Source organism: Stenella coeruleoalba (assembly GCF_951394435.1).
Source record: "Stenella coeruleoalba genome assembly, contig: scaffold_131, whole genome shotgun sequence".
Taxonomy (NCBI): Eukaryota; Metazoa; Chordata; class Mammalia; order Artiodactyla; family Delphinidae; genus Stenella; species Stenella coeruleoalba.
In genome coordinates this window covers 556,984-568,350 of record NW_027646341.1, presented here as the reverse complement: position 1 = coordinate 568,350, position 11,367 = coordinate 556,984, and positions in this window count along the sequence as shown.

Genomic DNA, 11,367 nt, shown 5'->3' with positions numbered 1-11,367 from the left:
CGGTGAGCAAATGAAGACCCTTTGAAGTCATATTGCATGGTACCCATTCCACGGGTTTCAACTACCCAGGTTTAAGGTATTCTTCCTTCAGCTAAAACATGCACGTGGAACCTAGAGTATGATCAACCATGTGATCGGGAGATGTGTTCAAATATGTCTCAGTTTTCCTCCCCTGATACTCGGGTGCAACATTCCAGACGCTTTACTAACACTCTCCCCACTTGGAGAGTCAGCGCCTTTAACCTCCTGTTTGGCCCAGTTTGCAATTTCTGCGGAAGATGAACAGGAATAGCGAGAACCAATGAGAGACTAGCTGGAGGTGTCTGGACGGGCAAATTTAACTCTCATTTCTCACCAGGAAGAGGAAATAACCAAAGGCTCAGCGTGCCGTACCGGAACCAGATTAGGGCCTGAAGCCATCCTGCGGTGTTGCGGCCAGCTCAAAAGAAAGCGAGTTGAAGAAAGGAGCTCAGGGGCACTGTAATTCACAAACCTGCAGAGTTATAAATGACAGCTATCGTCCAAAAATAGACTGAAGTAAGGCTGCCAAGAGGACTTGAAAGCGGGGCAGAATTGCAGGAAACCGATTTCAGGAGGTAGACTGGAATTGCATTGAAAGCATAGGAAAAGAGGCAGAACGTCCACAATGATGCACTTGGCCAAAAAGGGCGTATGCGTTTTTTCCTGAATATATTCAGGAAAAAACGCATACGCCCTTTTTGGCCAACCAAGCAAGCTTGCAAAGGAAATCTGCACTACAATGAAGTCTCACTTCCCCCCGGTCAAAAGGGCCATCTGAAAAAAGTGTAAAATCCAGAAAGGCAGGACAGGCCATGGAGAACTGGGAGCCTTGTTATGCTGATGGGCGGGATGTAAATTGCCAACAACCACTCGGGAGAAGTGTATGGTGTTTCCTGAAACATCTAAAAAACAAAGCAACAGAACCTAGGGCACTTCCACTTATGGTCCTATAGCTTAGGGAAATTAAAATCAAAAAGACACAGCCACCCCAAAGTTTGGAACGGCTCTGTTTACAAGAACCTCGTTTACAGTACAAGTTCAACATCGCAGAAAGTGAAAAATGGATAAAGAAGTTGTGGTATTTACTTACAAAGCAATATCACTCAGCAATGAAATCTGTGTCATCAGGCCCTTAGCAGCACAATGAGTGGATTCAGGTATGATGATTCTAACAGAAGTAAGTCACACAGAAAAAGAAACATCATAAGATATCAGTAATACACGAAATGTAAACTTGGCTACACAGGAACTGAATTACAGAACAGAACAGGGTCTCAAATTTAGAAAACCAACTTATGCTTGCTTAAGGGGAAAGGTGAGTTGGGGTGCTGCATAAAACCAGAGATTGAAATGAGCACAGATAAAGTTCCTTAAGTCAAATATGGAATAGACAAGAGCTACTCCTTGCTCAACGAAATGGACTCAACATCGCATATTAAATGCCTAAGAATGTACCTGACTAGTAAGTATCTTAAAAACCTATGGATTGCTATGTCTCCAAAAGAGAATCAAGCATGTGTACAGGGGCATAAACGCAGCAGTGATAGGATTGGAGAGGTTCGGTGAGCAAATGAAGACCCTTTGAAGTCATATTGCATGGTACCCATTACACGGGTCTTAACTCTCCAGGTTTAAGGTATTCTTCCTTCAACTAAAACATGCATGTGGAACCCAAGTATGATCAACCATGTGAACGGGAGACGTGTTCAAATATGTCTCAGTTTTCCTCCCCTGGTACTCGGGTGCAACATTCCAGACGCTTTACTAACACTCTCCCCACTTGGAGAGTCAGCGCCTTTAACCTCCTGTTTGGCCCAGTTTGCAATTTCTGCGGAAGATGAACAGGAATAGCGAGAACCAATGAGAGACTAGCTGGAGGTGTCTGGACGGGCAAATTTAACTCTCATTTCCCACCAGGAAAAGGAAATAACCAAAGGCTCAGCGTGCCGTGCCGGAACCAGATTAGGGCCTGAAGCCATCCTGCGGTGTTGCTGCCAGGTCACAAGAAAGCAAGTTGAAGAAAGGAGCTCAGGGGCACTGTAATGCACAAACCTGCAGAGTTATAAATGACAGCTATCGTCCAAAAATAGACTGAAGTAAGGCTGCCAAGAGGACTTGAAAGCGGGGCAGAATTGCAGGAAACCGATTTCAGGAGGTAGACTGGAATTGCATTGAAAGCATAGGAAAAGAGGCAGAACGTCCACAATGATGCACTTGGCCAAAAAGGGCGTATGCGTTTTTTCCTGAATATATTCAGGAAAAAACGCATACGCCCTTTTTGGCCAACCAAGCAAGCTTGCAAAGGAAATCTGCACTACAATGAAGTCTCACTTCCCCCCGGTCAAAAGGGCCATCTGAAAAAAGTGTAAAATCCAGAAAGCCAGGACAGGCCATGGAGAACTGGGAGTCTTGTTATGCTGATGGGCGGGATGTAAAAACGCATATGCCCTTTTTGACCAACCAAGCAAGCTTGCAAAGGTAATCTGCACTACAATGAAGTCTCACTTCCCCCCGGTCAAAAGGGCCATCTGAAAAAAGTGTAAAATCCAGAAAGGCAGGACAGGCCATGGAGAACTGGGAGCCTTGTTATGCTGATGGGCGGGATGTAAATTGCCAACAACCACTCGGGAGAAGTGTATGGTGTTTCCTGAAACATCTAAAAAACAAAGCAACAGAGCCTAGGGCACTGCCACTTATGGTCCTATAGCTTAGGGAAATTAAAATCAAAAAGACACAGCCACCCCAAAGTTTGGGATGCCTCTGTTTACAAGAACCTCGTTTACAGTACAAGTTCAACATCGCAGAAAGTGAAAAATGGATAAAGAAGTTGTGGTATTTACTTACAAAGCAATATCACTCAGCAATGAAATCTATGTCATCAGGCCCTTAGCATCACAATGAGTGGATTCAGGTATGATGATTCTAACTGAAATAAGTCACACAGAAAAAGAAACATCATAAGATATCATTAATACACGGAATGTAAACTTGGCTACACAGGAACTGAATTACAGAACAGAACAGGGTCTCAAATTTAGAAAACCAACTTATGCTTGCTTAAGGGTAAAGGTGAGTTGGGGTGCTGCATAAAACCAGAGATTGAAATGAGCACAGATAAAGTTCCTTAAGCCAAATATGGAATAGACAAGAGCTACTCCTTGCTCAACGAAATGGACTCAACACCCCATATTAAACGCCTAAGAATGTACATGACTTGTAAGTATCTTAAAACCTATGGATTGCTATGTCTCCGAAAGAGAATCAAGCATGTGTACAGGGGCATAAACGCAGCAGTGATAGGATTGGAGAGGTTCGGTGAGCAAATGAAGACCCTTTGAAGTCATATTGCATGGTACCCATTCCACGGGTTTCAACTACCCAGGTTTAAGGTATTCTTCCTTCAGCTAAAACATGCATGTGGAACCTAGAGTATGATCAACCATGTGATTGGGAGACGTGTTCAAATATGTCTCAGTTTTCCTCCCCTGGTACTCGGGTGCAACATTCCAGACGCTTTACTAACACTCTCCCCACTTGGAGAGTCAGTCCCTTTAACCTCCTGTTTGGCCCAGTTTGCAATTTCTGCGGAAGATGAACAGGAATAGCGAGAACCAATGAGAGGCTAGCTGGAGGTGTCTGGACGGGCAAATTTAACTCTCATTTCCCACCAGGAAGAGGAATTAACCAAAGGCTCAGCGTGCCGGGCCGGAACCAGATTAGGGCCTGAAGCCATCCTGCGGTGTTGCGGCCAGGTCACAAGAAAGCGAGTTGAAGAAAGGAGCTCAGGGGCACTGTAATTCACAAACCTGCAGAGTTATAAATGACAGCTATCGTCCAAAAATAGACTGAAGTAAGGCTGCCAAGAGGACTTGAAAGCGGGGCAGAATTGCAGGAAACCGATTTCAGGAGGTAGACTGGAATTGCATTGAAAGCATAGGAAAAGAGGCAGAACGTCCACAATGATGCACTTGGCCAAAAAGGGCGTATGCGTTTTTTCCTGAATATATTCAGGAAAAAACGCATACGCCCTTTTTGGCCAACCAAGCAAGCTTGCAAAGGAAATCTGCACTACAATGAAGTCTCACTTCCCCCCGGTCAAAAGGGCCATCTGAAAAAAGTGTAAAATCCAGAAAGGCAGGACAGGCCATGGAGAACTGGGAGCCTTGTTATGCTGATGGGCGGGATGTAAATTGCCAACAGACACTCGGGAGAAGTGTATGGTGTTTCCTGAAACATCTAAAAAACAAAGCAACAGAGCCTAGGGCACTGCCACTTATGGTCCTATAGCTTAGGGAAATTAAAATCAAAAAGACACAGCCACCCCAAAGTTTGGGATGCCTCTGTTTACAAGAACCTCGTTTACAGTACAAGTTCAACATCGCAGAAAGTGAAAAATGGATAAAGAAGTTGTGGTATTTACTTACAAAACAATATCACTCAGCAATGAAATCTATGTCATCAGGCCCTTAGCATCACAATGAGTGGATTCAGGTATGATGATTCTAACTGAAATAAGTCACACAGAAAAAGAAACATCATAAGATATTATTAATACACGGAATGTAAACTTGGCTACACAGGAACTGAATTACAGAACAGAACAGGGTCTCAAATTTAGAAAACCAACTTATGCTTGCTTAAGGGTAAAGGTGAGTTGGGGTGCTGCATAAAACCAGAGATTGAAATGAGCACAGATAAAGTTCCTTAAGCCAAATATGGAATAGACAAGAGCTACTCCTTGCTCAACGAAATGGACTCAACACCCCATATTAAACGCCTAAGAATGTACCTGACTTGTAAGTATCTTAAAACCTATGGATTGCTATGTCTCCGAAAGAGAATCAAGCATGTGTACAGGGGCATAAACGCAGCAGTGATAGGATTGGAGAGGTTCGGTGAGCAAATGAAGACCCTTTGAAGTCATATTGCATGGTACCCATTCCACGGGTTTCAACTACCCAGGTTTAAGGTATTCTTCCTTCAGCTAAAACATGCATGTGGAACCTAGAGTATGATCAACCATGTGATTGGGAGACGTGTTCAAATATGTCTCAGTTTTCCTCCCCTGGTACTCGGGTGCAACATTCCAGACGCTTTACTAACACTCTCCCCACTTGGAGAGTCAGTCCCTTTAACCTCCTGTTTGGCCCAGTTTGCAATTTCTGCGGAAGATGAACAGGAATAGCGAGAACCAATGAGAGGCTAGCTGGAGGTGTCTGGACGGGCAAATTTAACTCTCATTTCCCACCAGGAAGAGGAATTAACCAAAGGCTCAGCGTGCCGGGCCGGAACCAGATTAGGGCCTGAAGCCATCCTGCGGTGTTGCGGCCAGGTCACAAGAAAGCGAGTTGAAGAAAGGAGCTCAGGGGCACTGTAATTCACAAACCTGCAGAGTTATAAATGACAGCTATCGTCCAAAAATAGACTGAAGTAAGGCTGCCAAGAGGACTTGAAAGCGGGGCAGAATTGCAGGAAACCGATTTCAGGAGGTAGACTGGAATTGCATTGAAAGCATAGGAAAAGAGGCAGAACGTCCACAATGATGCACTTGGCCAAAAAGGGCGTATGCGTTTTTTCCTGAATATATTCAGGAAAAAACGCATACGCCCTTTTTGGCCAACCAAGCAAGCTTGCAAAGGAAATCTGCACTACAATGAAGTCTCACTTCCCCCCGGTCAAAAGGGCCATCTGAAAAAAGTGTAAAATCCAGAAAGGCAGGACAGGCCATGGAGAACTGGGAGCCTTGTTATGCTGATGGGCGGGATGTAAATTGCCAACAGACACTCGGGAGAAGTGTATGGTGTTTCCTGAAACATCTAAAAAACAAAGCAACAGAGCCTAGGGCACTGCCACTTATGGTCCTATAGCTTAGGGAAATTAAAATCAAAAAGACACAGCCACCCCAAAGTTTGGGATGCCTCTGTTTACAAGAACCTCATTTACAGTACAAGTTCAACATCGCAGAAAGTGAAAAATGGATAAAGAAGTTGTGGTATTTACTTACAAAGCAATATCACTCAGCAATGAAATCTATGTCATCAGGCCCTTAGCAGCACAATGAGTGGATTCAGGTATGATGATTCTAACTGAAATAAGTCACACAGAAAAAGAAACATCATAAGATATCATTAATACACGGAATGTAAACTTGGTTACACAGGAACTGAATTACAGAACAGAACAGGGTCTCAAATTTAGAAAACCAACTTATGCTTGCTTAAGGGGAAAGGTGAGTTGGGGTGCTGCATAAAACCAGAGATTGAAATGAGCACAGATAAAGTTCCTTAAGTCAAATATGGAATAGACAAGAGCTACTCCTTGCTCAACGAAATGGACTCAACATCGCATATTAAATGCCTAAGAATGTACCTGACTAGTAAGTATCTTAAAAACCTATGGATTGCTATGTCTCCAAAAGAGAATCAAGCATGTGTACAGGGGCATAAACGCAGCAGTGATAGGATTGGAGAGGTTCGGTGAGCAAATGAAGACCCTTTGAAGTCATATTGCATGGTACCCATTACACGGGTCTTAACTCTCCAGTTTTAAGGTATTCTTCCTTCAACTAAAACATGCATGTGGAACCCAAGTATGATCAACCATGTGAACGGGAGACGTGTTCAAATATGTCTCAGTTTTCCTCCCCTGGTACTCGGGTGCAACATTCCAGACGCTTTACTAACACTCTCCCCACTTGGAGAGTCAGCGCCTTTAACCTCCTGTTTGGCCCAGTTTGCAATTTCTGCGGAAGATGAACAGGAATAGCGAGAACCAATGAGAGACTAGCTGGAGGTGTCTGGACGGGCAAATTTAACTCTCATTTCCCACCAGGAAAAGGAAATAACCAAAGGCTCAGCGTGCCGTGCCGGAACCAGATTAGGGCCTGAAGCCATCCTGCGGTGTTGCTGCCAGGTCACAAGAAAGCAAGTTGAAGAAAGGAGCTCAGGGGCACTGTAATGCACAAACCTGCAGAGTTATAAATGACAGCTATCGTCCAAAAATAGACTGAAGTAAGGCTGCCAAGAGGACTTGAAAGCGGGGCAGAATTGCAGGAAACCGATTTCAGGAGGTAGACTGGAATTGCATTGAAAGCATAGGAAAAGAGGCAGAACGTCCACAATGATGCACTTGGCCAAAAAGGGCGTATGCGTTTTTTCCAGAATATATTCAGGAAAAAACGCATACGCCCTTTTTGGCCAACCAAGCAAGCTTGCAAAGGAAATCTGCACTACAATGAAGTCTCACTTCCCCCCGGTCAAAAGGGCCATCTGAAAAAAGTGTAAAATCCAGAAAGCCAGGACAGGCCATGGAGAACTGGGAGTCTTGTTATGCTGATGGGCGGGATGTAAAAACGCATATGCCCTTTTTGACCAACCAAGCAAGCTTGCAAAGGTAATCTGCACTACAATGAAGTCTCACTTCCCCCCGGTCAAAAGGGCCATCTGAAAAAAGTGTAAAATCCAGAAAGGCAGGACAGGCCATGAAGAACTGGGAGCCTTGTTATGCTGATGGGCAGGATGTAAATTGCCAACAACCACTCGGGAGAAGTGTATGGTGTTTCCTGAAACATCTAAAAAACAAAGCAACAGAAACTAGGGCACTTCCACTTATGGTCCTATAGTTTAGGGAAATTAAAATCAAAAAGACACAGCCACCCCAAAGTTTGGAACGGCTCTGTTTACAAGAACCTCGTTTACAGTACAAGTTCAACATCGCAGAAAGTGAAAAATGGATAAAGAAGTTGTGGTATTTACTTACAAAGCAATATCACTCAGCAATGAAATCTGTGTCATCAGGCCCTTAGCAGCACAATGAGTGGATTCAGGTATGATGATTCTAACTGAAATAAGTCACACAGAAAAAGAAACATCATAAGATATCAGTAATACACGGAATGTAAACTTGGCTACACAGGAACTGAATTACAGAACAGAACAGGGTCTCAAATTTAGAAAACCAACTTATGCTTGCTTAAGGGTAAAGGTGAGTTGGGGTGCTGCATAAAACCAGAGATTGAAATGAGCACAGATAAAGTTCCTTAGGCCAAATATGGAATAGACAAGAGCTACTCCTTGCTCAAAGAAATGGACTCAACACCGCATATTAAACGCCTAAGAATGTACCTGACTAGTAAGTATCTTAAAACCTATAGATTGCTATGTCTCCGAAAGAGAATCAAGCATGTGTACAGGGGCATAAACGCAGCAGTGATAGGATTGTAGAGGTTCCGTGAGCAAATGAAGACCCTTTGAAGTCATATTGCATGGTACCCATTCCACGGGTTTCAACTACCCAGGTTTTAGGTATTCTTCCTTCAGCTAAAACATGCATGTGGAACCCAGAGTATGATCAACCATGTGATCGGGAGACGTGTTCAAATATGTCTCAGTTTTCCTCCCCTGGTACTCGGGTGCAACATTCCAGACGCTTTACTAACACTCTCCCGACTTGGAGAGTCAGCGTCTTTAACCTCCTGTTTGTCCCAGTTTGCAATTTCTGCGGAAGATGAACAGGAATAGTGAGAACCAATGAGAGGCTAGCTGGAGGTGTCTGGACGGGCAAATTTAACTCTCATTTCCCACCATGAGGAGGAAATAATCAAAGGCTCAGCGTGCCGTGCCAGAACCAGATTAGGGCCTGAAGCCATCCTGCGGTGTTGCGGCCAGTTCAAAAGAAAGCGAGTTGAAGAAAGGAGCTCAGGGGCACTGTAATTCACAAACCTGCAGAGTTATAAATGACAGCTATCGTCCAAAAATAGACTGAAGTAAGGCTGCCAAGAGGACTTGAAAGCGGGGCAGAATTGCAGGAAACCGATTTCAGGAGGTAGACTGGAATTGCATTGAAAGCATAGGAAAAGAGGCAGAACGTCCACAATGATGCACTTGGCCAAAAAGGGCGTATGCGTTTTTTCCTGAATATATTCAGGAAAAAACGCATACGCCCTTTTTGGCCAACCAAGCAAGCTTGCAAAGGAAATCTGCACTACAATGAAGTCTCACTTCCCCCCGGTCAAAAGGGCCATCTGAAAAAAGTGTAAAATCCAGAAAGGCAGGACAGGCCATGGAGAACTGGGAGCCTTGTTATGCTGATGGGCGGGATGTAAATTGCCAACAACCACTCGGGAGAAGTGTATGGTGTTTCCTGAAACATCTAAAAAACAAAGCAACAGAACCTAGGGCACTTCCACTTATGGTCCTATAGCTTAGGGAAATTAAAATCTAAAAGACACAGCCACCCCAAAGTTTGGAACGGCTCTGTTTACAAGAACCTCGTTTACAGTACAAGTTCAACATCGCAAAGAGTGAAAAATGGATAAAGAAGTTGTGGTATTTACTTACAAAGCAATATCACTCAGCAATGAAATCTGTGTCATCAGGCCCTTAGCAGCACAATGAGTGGATTCAGGTATGATGATTCTAACTGAAGTAAGTCACACAGAAAAAGAAACATCATAAGATATCAGTAATACACGGAATGTAAACTTGGCTACACAGGAACTGAATTACAGAACACAACAGGGTCTCAAATTTAGAAAACCAACTTATGATTGCTTAAGGGTAAAGGTGAGTTGGGGTGCTGCATAAAACCAGAGATTGAAATGAGCACAGATAAAGTTCCTTAAGCCAAATATGGAATAGACAAGAGCTACTCCTTGCTCAACGAAATGGACTCAACACCGCATATTAAACGCCTAAGAATGTACCTGACTTGTAAGTATCTTAAAACCTATGGATTGCTATGTCTCCGAAAGAGAATCAAGCATGTGTACAGGGACATAAACGCAGCAGTGATAGGATTGGAGAGGTTCGGTGAGCAAATGAAGACCCTTTGAAGTCATATTGCATGGTACCCATTCCACGGGTTTCAACTACCCAGGTTTAAGGTATTCTTCCTTCAGCTAAAACATGCACGTGGAACCTAGAGTATGATCAACCATGTGATCGGGAGACGTGTTCAAATATGTCTCAGTTTTCCTCCCCTGATACTCGGGTGCAACATTCCAGACGCTTTACTAACACTCTCCCCACTTGGAGAGTCAGTCCCTTTAACATCCTGTTTGGCCCAGTTTGCAATTTCTGCGGAAGATGAACAGGAATAGCGAGAACCAATGAGAGGCTAGCTGGAGGTTTCTGGACGGGCAAATTTAACTCTCATTTCCCACCAGGAAGAGGAATTAACCAAAGGCTCAGCATGCCGGGCCGGAACCAGATTAGGGCCTGAAGACATCCTGCGGTGTTGCGGCCAGGTCACAAGAAAGCGAGTTGAAGAAAGGAGCTCAGGGGCACTGTAATTCACAAACCTGCAGAGTTATAAATGACAGCTATCGTCCAAAAATAGACTGAAGTAAGGCTGCCAAGAGGACTTGAAAGCGGGGCAGAATTGCAGGAAACCGATTTCAGGAGGTAGACTGGAATTGCATTGAAAGCATAGGAAAAGAGGCAGAACGTCCACAATGATGCACTTGGCCAAAAAGGGCGTATGCGTTTTTTCCTGAATATATTCAGGAAAAAACGCATACGCCCTTTTTGGCCAACCAAGCAAGCTTGCAAAGGAAATCTGCACTACAATGAAGTCTCACTTCCCCCCGGTCAAAAGGGCCATCTGAAAAAAGTGTAAAATCCAGAAAGGCAGGACAGGCCATGGAGAACTGGGAGCCTTGTTATGCTGATGGGCGGGATGTAAATTGCCAACAGACACTCGGGAGAAGTGTATGGTGTTTCCTGAAACATCTAAAAAACAAAGCAACAGAGCCTAGGGCACTGCCACTTATGGTCCTATAGCTTAGGGAAATTAAAATCAAAAAGACACAGCCACCCCAAAGTTTGGGATGCCTCTGTTTACAAGAACCTCGTTTACAGTACAAGTTCAACATCGCAGAAAGTGAAAAATGGATAAAGAAGTTGTGGTATTTACTTACAAAGCAATATCACTCAGCAATGAAATCTATGTCATCAGGCCCTTAGCATCACAATGAGTGGATTCAGGTATGATGATTCTAACTGAAATAAGTCACACAGAAAAAGAAACATCATAAGATATCATTAATACACGGAATGTAATCTTGGCTACACAGGAACTGAATTACAGAACAGAACAGGGTCTCAAATTTAGAAAACCAACTTATGCTTGCTTAAGGGTAAAGGTGAGTTGGGGTGCTGCATAAAACCAGAGATTGAAATGAGCACAGATAAAGTTCCTTAAGTCAAATATGGAATAGACAAGAGCTACTCCTTGCTCAACGAAATGGACTCAACACCGCATATTAAACGCCTAAGAATGTACCTGACTAGTAAGTATCGTAAAACCTATGGATTGCTATGTCTCCAAAAGAGAATCAAGCATGTG